The following is a 9,801-nucleotide window of genomic DNA, read 5'->3' on the forward strand; positions in this document are numbered from 1 at the left end:
AGTCCCCTGCCCAAAAGCATAGGTCATTATCTAGGAACCCAAGGCCTGCCTGGTGGTACCAACTACGTAAGCACCAGTTGACCTCACCAATGCAGGCCCTGTGTCGCCATCCCCACCTACTCACCGGAAGAAGAGAGGAATATACCACCTGCACCCCCGTCTCCTTAAGCTTGTCCCCCAGAGCCTTGAAATCCTTCATAATGTGGTAAGGGTTGCCCCTGGCCGCGTCATTCATCCCCACGTGGATGACAACCATGGGGTACTGGTCTGCAGGTCGGATGTAGGCAGGGAATGACTAGCTAGGCCGCAATACTGTAGAAAAGGATCTGGGGGTAACAGTAGACCATAAGCTGAATAAGAGCCAACACTGTGCTCTTGTTCCAAAAAAAAAAAGAAAAAGTGAACAGTATGCTGGGTTGAATTAACAGGAGTGTCACTTGCAAATCAAGAGAAGTTGATTTTTCCACTCCATTCAGCACAGGTGAGGCTTCACCTGGAGTACCGTATTCCCATTTTTTGGCCCCACACTTCAAGAAGGATGTGAGCATTTTGGAAAGAGTTTAGTGCAGGGCAACAGAAAAGATGAGGGGCCTGGGAGACAAGAATTATGAGGAATGGCTAAAAGAACTAGGGTGATTTAGTCTGGAGAAGAGAAGACCAGGAGGAGATTTGATAATGGTCTTCAAAGACCTGAATGGCAGTTACAGAGAGGATGGAGATGGGTTTTTCTTTGTGGCTGTAGGGAGAGGACTAGGAGAAATGGCCTCCAGTTGTAGCAGGATAAATTTAGGCTGGAGATTGGGAGGAACTTTTTGATTACAAGGGTGGGCAAACATTGGAACAGGCTGCCCAGAGAAGTTGTGGAATCTTCATCCTCAAAAATTTTCAGGAGCAGGTTAGACAGACACTTGACTGTGATGGTTTAGTTAGGAATGATTTTGTCTTAAGTAGGGGACTGGACTAAATGACCTTGTGAGATCCCTTCAGCTCTACTTTCCTATGATCCCATAGCTATTTCTTCTCATGCTGCATAGTAATTCCAATGAGATAGTTGTTATCTCAGTTCTTTTGTAAGACATACATGCCTGCTGGAAATCTTTATTATTTTATCTTTTTTGGTAAAGCCTTTGAAAATTTTCAAATCTATTTTAATGTGTGTAAAAATATCATATCACAAAATAAATGTTTATACGATGTTTGTTTTTAACTTGTGAAGTCTGTTTTGTGATTTTTTTCCTGCTTAAGATTTCTGCCTGTTCTGTTGCTGTGAATTCTCCAGACAACTCCAGTACTGTCTCTGTGAAAATAGATTGAGACTTGACAGGAATGCGTCTAATAGTATTGTGCAATATATACAGGGTCTTCAGGGTTATACAGCCATACTGCTTATTGAAAACTTAGAGCTATATCATTATAGCGTCCATATTTTTGCATTATCCCAGTGGAACTTGTTTAATCAAAAGAAATAAAATGTAGATTTCTCAGATCTTCTTTCTAAGTACATTAAGCAACCTACATCAAAGAAATACTTCATTGTTGCTACTATGATTCATGTGATATATAACATGAGCCTCTCCTGATCTGAGGGTCTCAGTGTTCTGGGAAGCCTAAAAACTGTACATGTCGTTTTTAAAGGTTCTGGTGAACCAGGACATTTAAAAACTGCACACATGGTTTTTAAAGGTCTCACTGCACCAGTAAGTCTAAAAATCACACACATGGCTTTGAAAGGTCCCTGTGTGTTAAGACTTTCAAAACCCACATGTGCAGTCCAGAGGATCTATGGGCCTGGCTTTTAACTTGCCATGTGGGAGGAAGCCAATCAGCCTTCCTTGTCATGGCACTTGCACAGCCATGTGCCTTCAGCCCTGCACCTGGACAGTAGACCAGTTTTAAATTTCCTATGCTGAGGGAACCTGGCCTAACTGCAGAGCAAGGCACTTTAAAATGCTGGCTTTCAGGGAGCTGATATTTTAAGGTGCTGTGCCCCAAAGTCCCCATGGGGGCTGTGAGACACAAAGCAGGAAAGTCTGCTTGGTGTGGGGACTACAAGCCTCCTGATAGAGAAGGGAGCAGGTTGCAAGGTTCCCTATGAGATTCCTGCATGCAACCTTACAACCTGCTCCCTTGATCGTCCATTTTTAGCATTGGGACTGAGGCTGTCCCAGGTGGGCAGCATATGCAGCAATTTAAAAGTTGGGAACTGGAGTTAGGGAAGCTCTCCCTGACTCCACTTCCCTGTGCTTCCTGTGGTAAATTGCCCTGTGTGTCATCTGTCTTGGCTGCATACGCAGTGCTTTAAAAACCAGGGGTGGAGTGGGGGGAGGGGGGTGTTTCTGTTGACAGTTCACTGCCTTTGTGAGCAGGGGAGAAGACAGGCTGTCAGTTAATGGACTTAAATGTGAGGGTGGCCCAGAGAGCAGGTTTCTAGTGCCCTTTGGCTGGACAGCTATTTGTGTAGCTCACCGGCCAGGGGGCTGGAATGCATGTACTGTATGTCTGTATTTCTCTGAAATTCTTACTGCTAAAAATGAATGTCTGTCTGTGGCCTAGGTTAGGAATAAATAGACAGCATTTATGGTAGAGCACCTGATATGTAGTATCAGTATAATTTGGGTATCTTCCCATACCTTAAATGTCTTGTAGTATACCTCATATTCTTAAACTCATTGGCTTAAACTAGACTTGAATCAGGTTTAAGAACCATTTTGATTTAAACTTTCCATTTGAATCTTAATGTCATTGCGAATGAAGATAAGCTTATTGTTTTATGATGCACTGAAATATCCCAGAAACTATTGTTTTTGGGAGCTGGGCTTGGGATTCTAGGATATGAACTAAGGCTGTCTACATATGTTCAGATGATTGGGGAGAAATCTCCTAGGTTTATTTTGTTTGGTAGAAAAACTTACCTGGAGACACCTGAACAGATATTTGAATGCTGAGTCCCAGAAGAGCAGAGAGCTTCCAGTGCTGAGGCTGCACAGTGCTGAAGGGGCCTCTGTGTGCACATCTTAATGTGCTTTGCAGGCTCTTTCAGTCTGCCTAGTGACAGATGGAAGCAGTACACAGGGCAGCCCTGATTAGTTGACCCAGACAGCTCAGGCTTAGCCTGTCTCCCTTGCAGCACATTTTAGGGATTATGAAGGGGGAATGCATTGCTCCCTGCTTGGCTGGAGCAGTAGAGTCCAGTGAGTGACAGTCTCCCTAGGGGTGCGGAAGCAAAGCACCCTGGGAACCTGGGGGACGGTTTTGTGGCTTTTCTCGGAATGGAACATGTACAAATATTTTTTCTCTTGGGAATGATTTAGCCTGAGTTATTTTTCTCCTGGAGTGGCCATGTTTGCTTTGGGAAAAAAAATCCTGAGCATCTATTTACTTGTGGTTTCTATTGGGTGAGCAGTGACTTTCTCAGGAGAAACTGAACATCTATACATAGCTTAAGATACTTCAAGTGAAACAGCTTACAATACTGCTAGAATGGATGCTTGCAGCAATTCTTCAGCTGATCCACCATCATTCCTACATGTTTGTACATTATGAGCTGTTTGTGTGCTTAAGAACTTCAGTCAAACAGTTCAGTTGCACACGATTCATTTTTATAATGTGCCTCAAAGTATAATTGCTCTATGCCTTCATTCCACATCCACAAATGGGGACAAAAATACTTCCCTGCCTGGCAAAGGTGCTGGGAGGACAAACTCATCGTATTCATCATGAGATACTCAGATTCTGGGGTGATGGGGCCCATGCAACTGGTTATTCAGATGAAAGAATAGCTGATAAAAGAAAAATGTATAATTTTGAAGGTCAGGATTCCTTTGCATTTTTTTTAAACCATGCCTGTTAGCAGCGTTTATCTAATTACATGTTGTTGTCTTGGATTTACAACTTGTACATGAGTAGGGTCAGCAATTTTTATCATTAAAAACCATTTAGGAGTATTTATTTATTAATATTGTGCATAATTTGTATATTCCTCCTCTAAATAGTAATAACATTGTATAATAAATATTGGTTTCTAATGATGTAGTGAACAGAGAAGCCATGCAGAACAATAGGTTGATATTATGCTACTAAGTATAATGACTGTGGATGTGTATCTTCGTTTAATCGCTGAGCTGTTTGTTCTGACCCTCAGTTGACCTCTTTGAGGACAGTTTCCTTTTCATATATATACAGTTTAATACCTTTCTTAGGTAATTATGCTACATGTAGGCACAGTCCATGCCAGGCAGATCAATGATTTGTAATATGACCTGTGTTTCACAAGCCCCTAAATGCAGCAGTTAGTTTCTAGTGATGTTTTGTTAAAACTGAAATGATTCGATAACCTGAAAGCAGCTCTAGAAATACCCCAATTAAAATAAACCATGCATTATAAACATCTCATTATATGTAGAGTTCATCTTGAGGGAAAAAAAAATAATAGGTTTCCAGTTTTCCCAGTGATCATTATCTTTTCTTTGAAAAATGGCCCCAAATAAAGGTTTCTTTATCCCTGGGATACATTAAGGATATAAAAACCTCATGAATTCCCCTGTTTCCACATGTTAATTTAAGATTTTTTTTTCAGATATCTCTATGGCTTCTCAGATATTGGTCACTAAAACACAAGGGCCATGATAAACATTTATTGCTCCTATACATTTTTTCAAATCTCGCTTACCAACCTCACATAAGTAGTCAGTCCCATTGTTTAATATCACCGAAATAATGTTTCATTTGGAACCCTTACATCCATCTAGACTTTTGTGATCATTTTCAAAAGCTTAAAAGGAAAGCCTCTTCCAGATACAACTCTCTAAATAACAATGACCAAGAGATACAGGTTACCAGAATACAAACTTAATGCTTGTTCTGCTGCTTTGTTCACCAGTACTGAATAGGAGAAAGTCTCTGAGATAATTTATTTTTAAAGGATAAATTCAGTTTTGAAAAAAGTTTACTATATTTTTAAAACAACTTTGTGCCCACTTTTAGACATTGACCTTAGTGTAGCATTAATGCTTCTTTGAATGAGAATTGGGCAAGAGCCCCCTCTCCAGTTGGCTCTGTTGTAAAGTTCAGTAAATGAAAATACAAATGGGAAAAATGGATGGCAAAAATGTTTCTGTTCTACTGTCTGCAGTTAGCCCTGGGAGAGATGAGTACTTTCTTGGATCTGATTTGATTTGGAGTACTTCAAATACATGTCTGTCCAGAGCCAAAGAAGTCTGGCCGTGTCTCATCAATTCAGATACTACTAATGCTTTAGTATTTTTATTCTCATTTTATAGGAAGGGAAGCTAAGGCAGAGTGTGATTAAGGAGCTAGGCAAGGCCATGCAGGAGATAGAGTCAGAACCAGAATTCCGGTATTGTGATTGTTTCTCTCTCAAGGTCATTAGCAGTAGTTTTGTCAAAGCCATCGTCCTTTGGCCTTCCTAAGTGAATACCTCCTACTTTTTTTTTTAAATACTTCTTTCCTTTTTCTGTTCTGTTTGCCCACACCTTTGTTGTTAATTTTAATCATCAAACTGATGGTCACAATTAAACTTTTTGTAAAGTTTCTTTCTTTTCTCTCAAATCTTAAAAAATAGTTCATTGTGACCAGATATTTGACAAATTAATAGCACTATTGTAATAATTCAAGCTAGAATAGGAAAAGAAGAGGTTAAAGAATACTTGGATAACTTAGATGTATTTAATATGGCAGGGTCTGAAAAAGTTTACTTTAGAAAGCATAAGAAACTATCTCTGAATCATTAGTGGTTATCTTCAAGAACTCATGGAGGATTGGAGATGTCTCAGAAGACTGGAGAAAGGCAAAAGTAGTACCTATCTTTAAAAGAGGGGAGGAAAAAAGGATGTAGGGCATTATAATCTAGTTAGCCTAACTTCAGTACCTGGAAAGATACTGGAACAAATTATTTAATAATAGATTAATAAGTGCATGGAGGGCAATAAGATGATAGCCAACTTGTTTGGCTGGGATATTTTTTGCTAGATATAATCCTTTTTTGATAGGATAACTGCCTTGAAGATGTGAGGAAGCAATAGCTATATCTTGACTTCAGTGAGTTTCTTGACATTCTCTCACATAACAATTTTCATAAGCAAACTAGGAAAATATCATCCAGATGAAATTACCAGAAATTATGTGCATAACTGAAAGAGTAGTTACCAATATTATGGCCTATCAAGTATGGACAGCAGCAGGTGTTTCTGGATCCAGTACTATTCACTATTTTCATTAATGAATTAGATGCTGTAAGAGACTAGCGGGGCCAATCTGTTTGGCAGGTGTGCCACAAATATGCCCCACACCCTCCTCAAGGGCCCCTGTTCTGTTTTCTGCTCCCTAACCTATCTGCAGCTAGCCTGTCTGTCCCCTTCCTGGTCTGCACTGCCTGTCCCTCCCCCTCCCTGCTCTGCTGTGCGCCACACACAGAGGCTGCCTATGCCACTTGTGGCATGAGTGCCGCAGTTTGGCCACCACTGGAATAGACAGTTAAAATATCTGTAGTTATAATATCTGAAGAATGACACCAACCTAGGAAAGGGTTGAAAACACTTTTCCCTCCATAATATTCAAAATGCTCTCCATAGGCTGGAAAAATCAAATGCACAGATCTAACATGAGGAATAGCTGCGTAGGCAGGAGTTCTGTGCAAAATGATCTGGAGGTTATAGCATACCCACAAACTGAATATGAATCAACAGTATGATGCTGTTGAATAAAGGTAAATGTCATTTTGGGATATATTAATGCGATTATTGTGTGCAGTGGGTAATTATTCCACTCTCTAATACAGGGTGGACACAGTCTTCAGTTGTCGTATTTTTTGTTATCAAAAGAATCATATTGCATTTGTTCTGTATGTTACTGAGGATCAGATCATAGCATCATAGAAAATTAGGGTTGGAAAGGACCTCAGGAGGACACCTAATTCAACCCTGCTCAAAGCAGTACCATCCCCAGTTGTATCATCCCAGCCAAGGCTTTGTCTATCCAGGTCTTAGAAACCTTCAAGGGTGGAGGTTCCACAGCCTCTCTGGATAGCCTGTTCCAGTGCTTTACTACCCTTCTTGTGAGAAAGTTTTTCCCAATATCTAACCTAAACTTCCCTTGCTGCAATTTCTCTTGTTGCTCCTTGTTCTGTTGTCTGCCCCCACTGAGAATAATTTAGCTCCATCCTCTTTGGAGCTAGCCTTCAGGTAGTTGAAGGCTGCTATTACATCCCCCTTCAGTCTTCTCTTCTCCAGACTAAATAAGACTAGTTCCTTCAGCCACTCTTCAGAAGTCATGTGCCCCAGGCCCTTGACCATTTCATTTTTGTTGGTCAAGCATGACTTGAGATAATGATGAGAAGATATGTGCTATATTTGCAGCAGAAGTGATTTGTAGCTGTGATAGCTGGAAGAGGTTGGTATTTGGAGGTAATAATGTACCAGAAAGTACGTAGGCAGCTTGTTATATTTAACTGGGAGATAAAGTGAGTTATGGGTTTGGCCTGCATAAAGAATTAATACAATTGACTGGAGGATCAAAGAAACTATACAAAAGTCTTTGAACAAAGAATGAATGTAGTGTGAGCTAGAAAATTAAATGAAACTTGCAGCATTCCTGTACTCACCTGATGCTTGAACAAAACCTCTGAGAAGTGATGTAGGTTTAATGGGTATCAGCTTGAAGCTTTAGGAAAGAGACAGAGCCCTTCCATTATATTGATCCAAGAGCTTTATAAACTCTCTTTTGTTCATATGATAAAATACTGTATTTACTGTAATGCAAGATGCGGTCTTTCCACACACCCCCCATCAGCATGGGGAGAAATGCCCCCCATTTTATATTCACATACAAGGAAACCTCTCCTCCATGATAGAAAATGAACTGTCTAACATTAAATTACTGCCAAAAGCAGTATGTACTCAGTAATGGAAACCAACTATGAAGCAGATTAAATGCAGCCAACACTGAGCATGACTATAAAATACATGGCCCATATTGGGCAAACGTACTGATTTTTTTCTTTTTTTAATTTTGTCTCAGGGCAAATTAACCAAATCAGTTCCGAATTCTCTCAGCTAAGCAGAGCTTAATCATTTAAGTCTGTGTGGTGTTACCACTGGCAATACCTCCCAAACACTTTAGCTTGTGGCTTCCTTCAGATACTTCCAAATCCATGGCAGGCATCCTGTGTGCAAGCCCCAAGCCCAGAGGCCTTGAAGTTCAGATGTCTCCTATTCTCTCTTGCTTCTAGCCAAATGGCTGAAGGAGTAAGCTAGAGGGAAAGCCCAAGAACAATCCTCCATCACTGTAAATTATGTAGCTTTGATCCTCATATTTGGAGGCATTTATAGATTTCATACATTTTCATAGATTTCATAGACAGTAGGGCTGGAAGGGGCCTTGGAAGATCGAGTCCAGCCCCCTGCCCAAAGGCCAAAGGGCAGGAAGTCAGCTGGGGTCATAGGATCCCAGCAAGATAAGCATCCAAATTTCTCCTGAAGGTGTTCAGTGTAGGTTTTTGAACCACCTCCGATGGCAGGCTGTTCCAGACCTTGGGGGCTCGGACAGTAAAGAAATTCTTCCTTATGTCCAGCCTGAAACTGTCTTGTAGTAGTTTATGACAGCTTGACCTCGTCATCCCTTGGGGCGCTCTGGTGAACAAACGTTCCCCCAGATCCTGGTGGTCACCCCTATAAACTCATAGGTGGCCACCAGATCACCCCTGAGCCTGCTCTTTTCCAGGCTAAAGAGCCCCATGGCTCTCAGCCTGTCATCATAAGGTCTGTTTTCCTGACCTCTGATCACGTGCGTGGCTCTTCTTTGGACTGTGTCAAGCCTCTCCACATCCTTTTTCAATTGTGGAGCCCAAAACTGGACGCAGTACTCCAGCTGCAGCCTCACCAAGGCTGAGTACAAGGGGAGAATGACATCCTGGGATTTGCTTGAGAAGCATCTATGGATGCAAGCCAGCATTTTGGTCGCTTTACTAGCTGCAGCATCGCATTGCAGGCTCATGTTCATCTTGTGGTCAATGATGACCCCCAAGTCTCTTTCTTCCGTAGTGCTAGCCAGCGTAGCACTGCCGAGCCTATAAGGATGCTGCAGGTTTTTCTTCCCAAGGTGGAGAACCTTGCATTTTTCGGTGTTAAACACCATCAGGTTCTCGTCCGCCCATTTGCTGAGCCTGTCCAGGTCAGCCTGGATCACCCGCCTGTCTTCTGGTGTGGATGCTTTGCCCCAAAGTTTGGTGTCATCGGCGAACTTGGCCAGTCCGCTTCTGACTCCAATGTCCACATCATTAATGAAGATGTTGAACAATATGGGTCCAAGGACAGAGCCTTGAGGGACCCCACTGGTCACAGGATACCATGATAAGTGATTTCCATAAATTACTACCCTCTGGGTCTAACCACGGAGCCAATTTTCCAGCCAGCGGATCATGGCGGACCCAAGGCCACAATTGGCCAGTTTCGCCAAGAGGTGATCATGGGATACCAGATCGAAGGCTTTTTTGAAGTCAAGATATATGACATCAATCTCTTCTCCCTTGTCCAGGTGATAGGTCACCTGGTCATAGAAAGAAATGAGAATGGTCAAGCAAGACCTGCCCGCAACAAACCTCTGCTGGCTATCCCTCGGGATGTTGGCATCAGCCAGTCCATTACAGATGGCCGCTTTAATAAACTTTTCTTCCCCAGGATAGGAGTCAGGCTGATGGGCCTATAGTTAGCTGGATCCATTTTCCTCCCTTTCTTGAAGATAGGCACCACATTGGCCTTCTTCCAGTCTTCAGGCACTACACCAGAG

This window comes from Gavialis gangeticus, unplaced genomic scaffold (assembly GCF_001723915.1).
Source record: "Gavialis gangeticus isolate Ggan-Ray unplaced genomic scaffold, GavGan_comp1, whole genome shotgun sequence".
In the NCBI taxonomy this organism is placed as follows: Eukaryota; Metazoa; Chordata; order Crocodylia; family Gavialidae; genus Gavialis; species Gavialis gangeticus.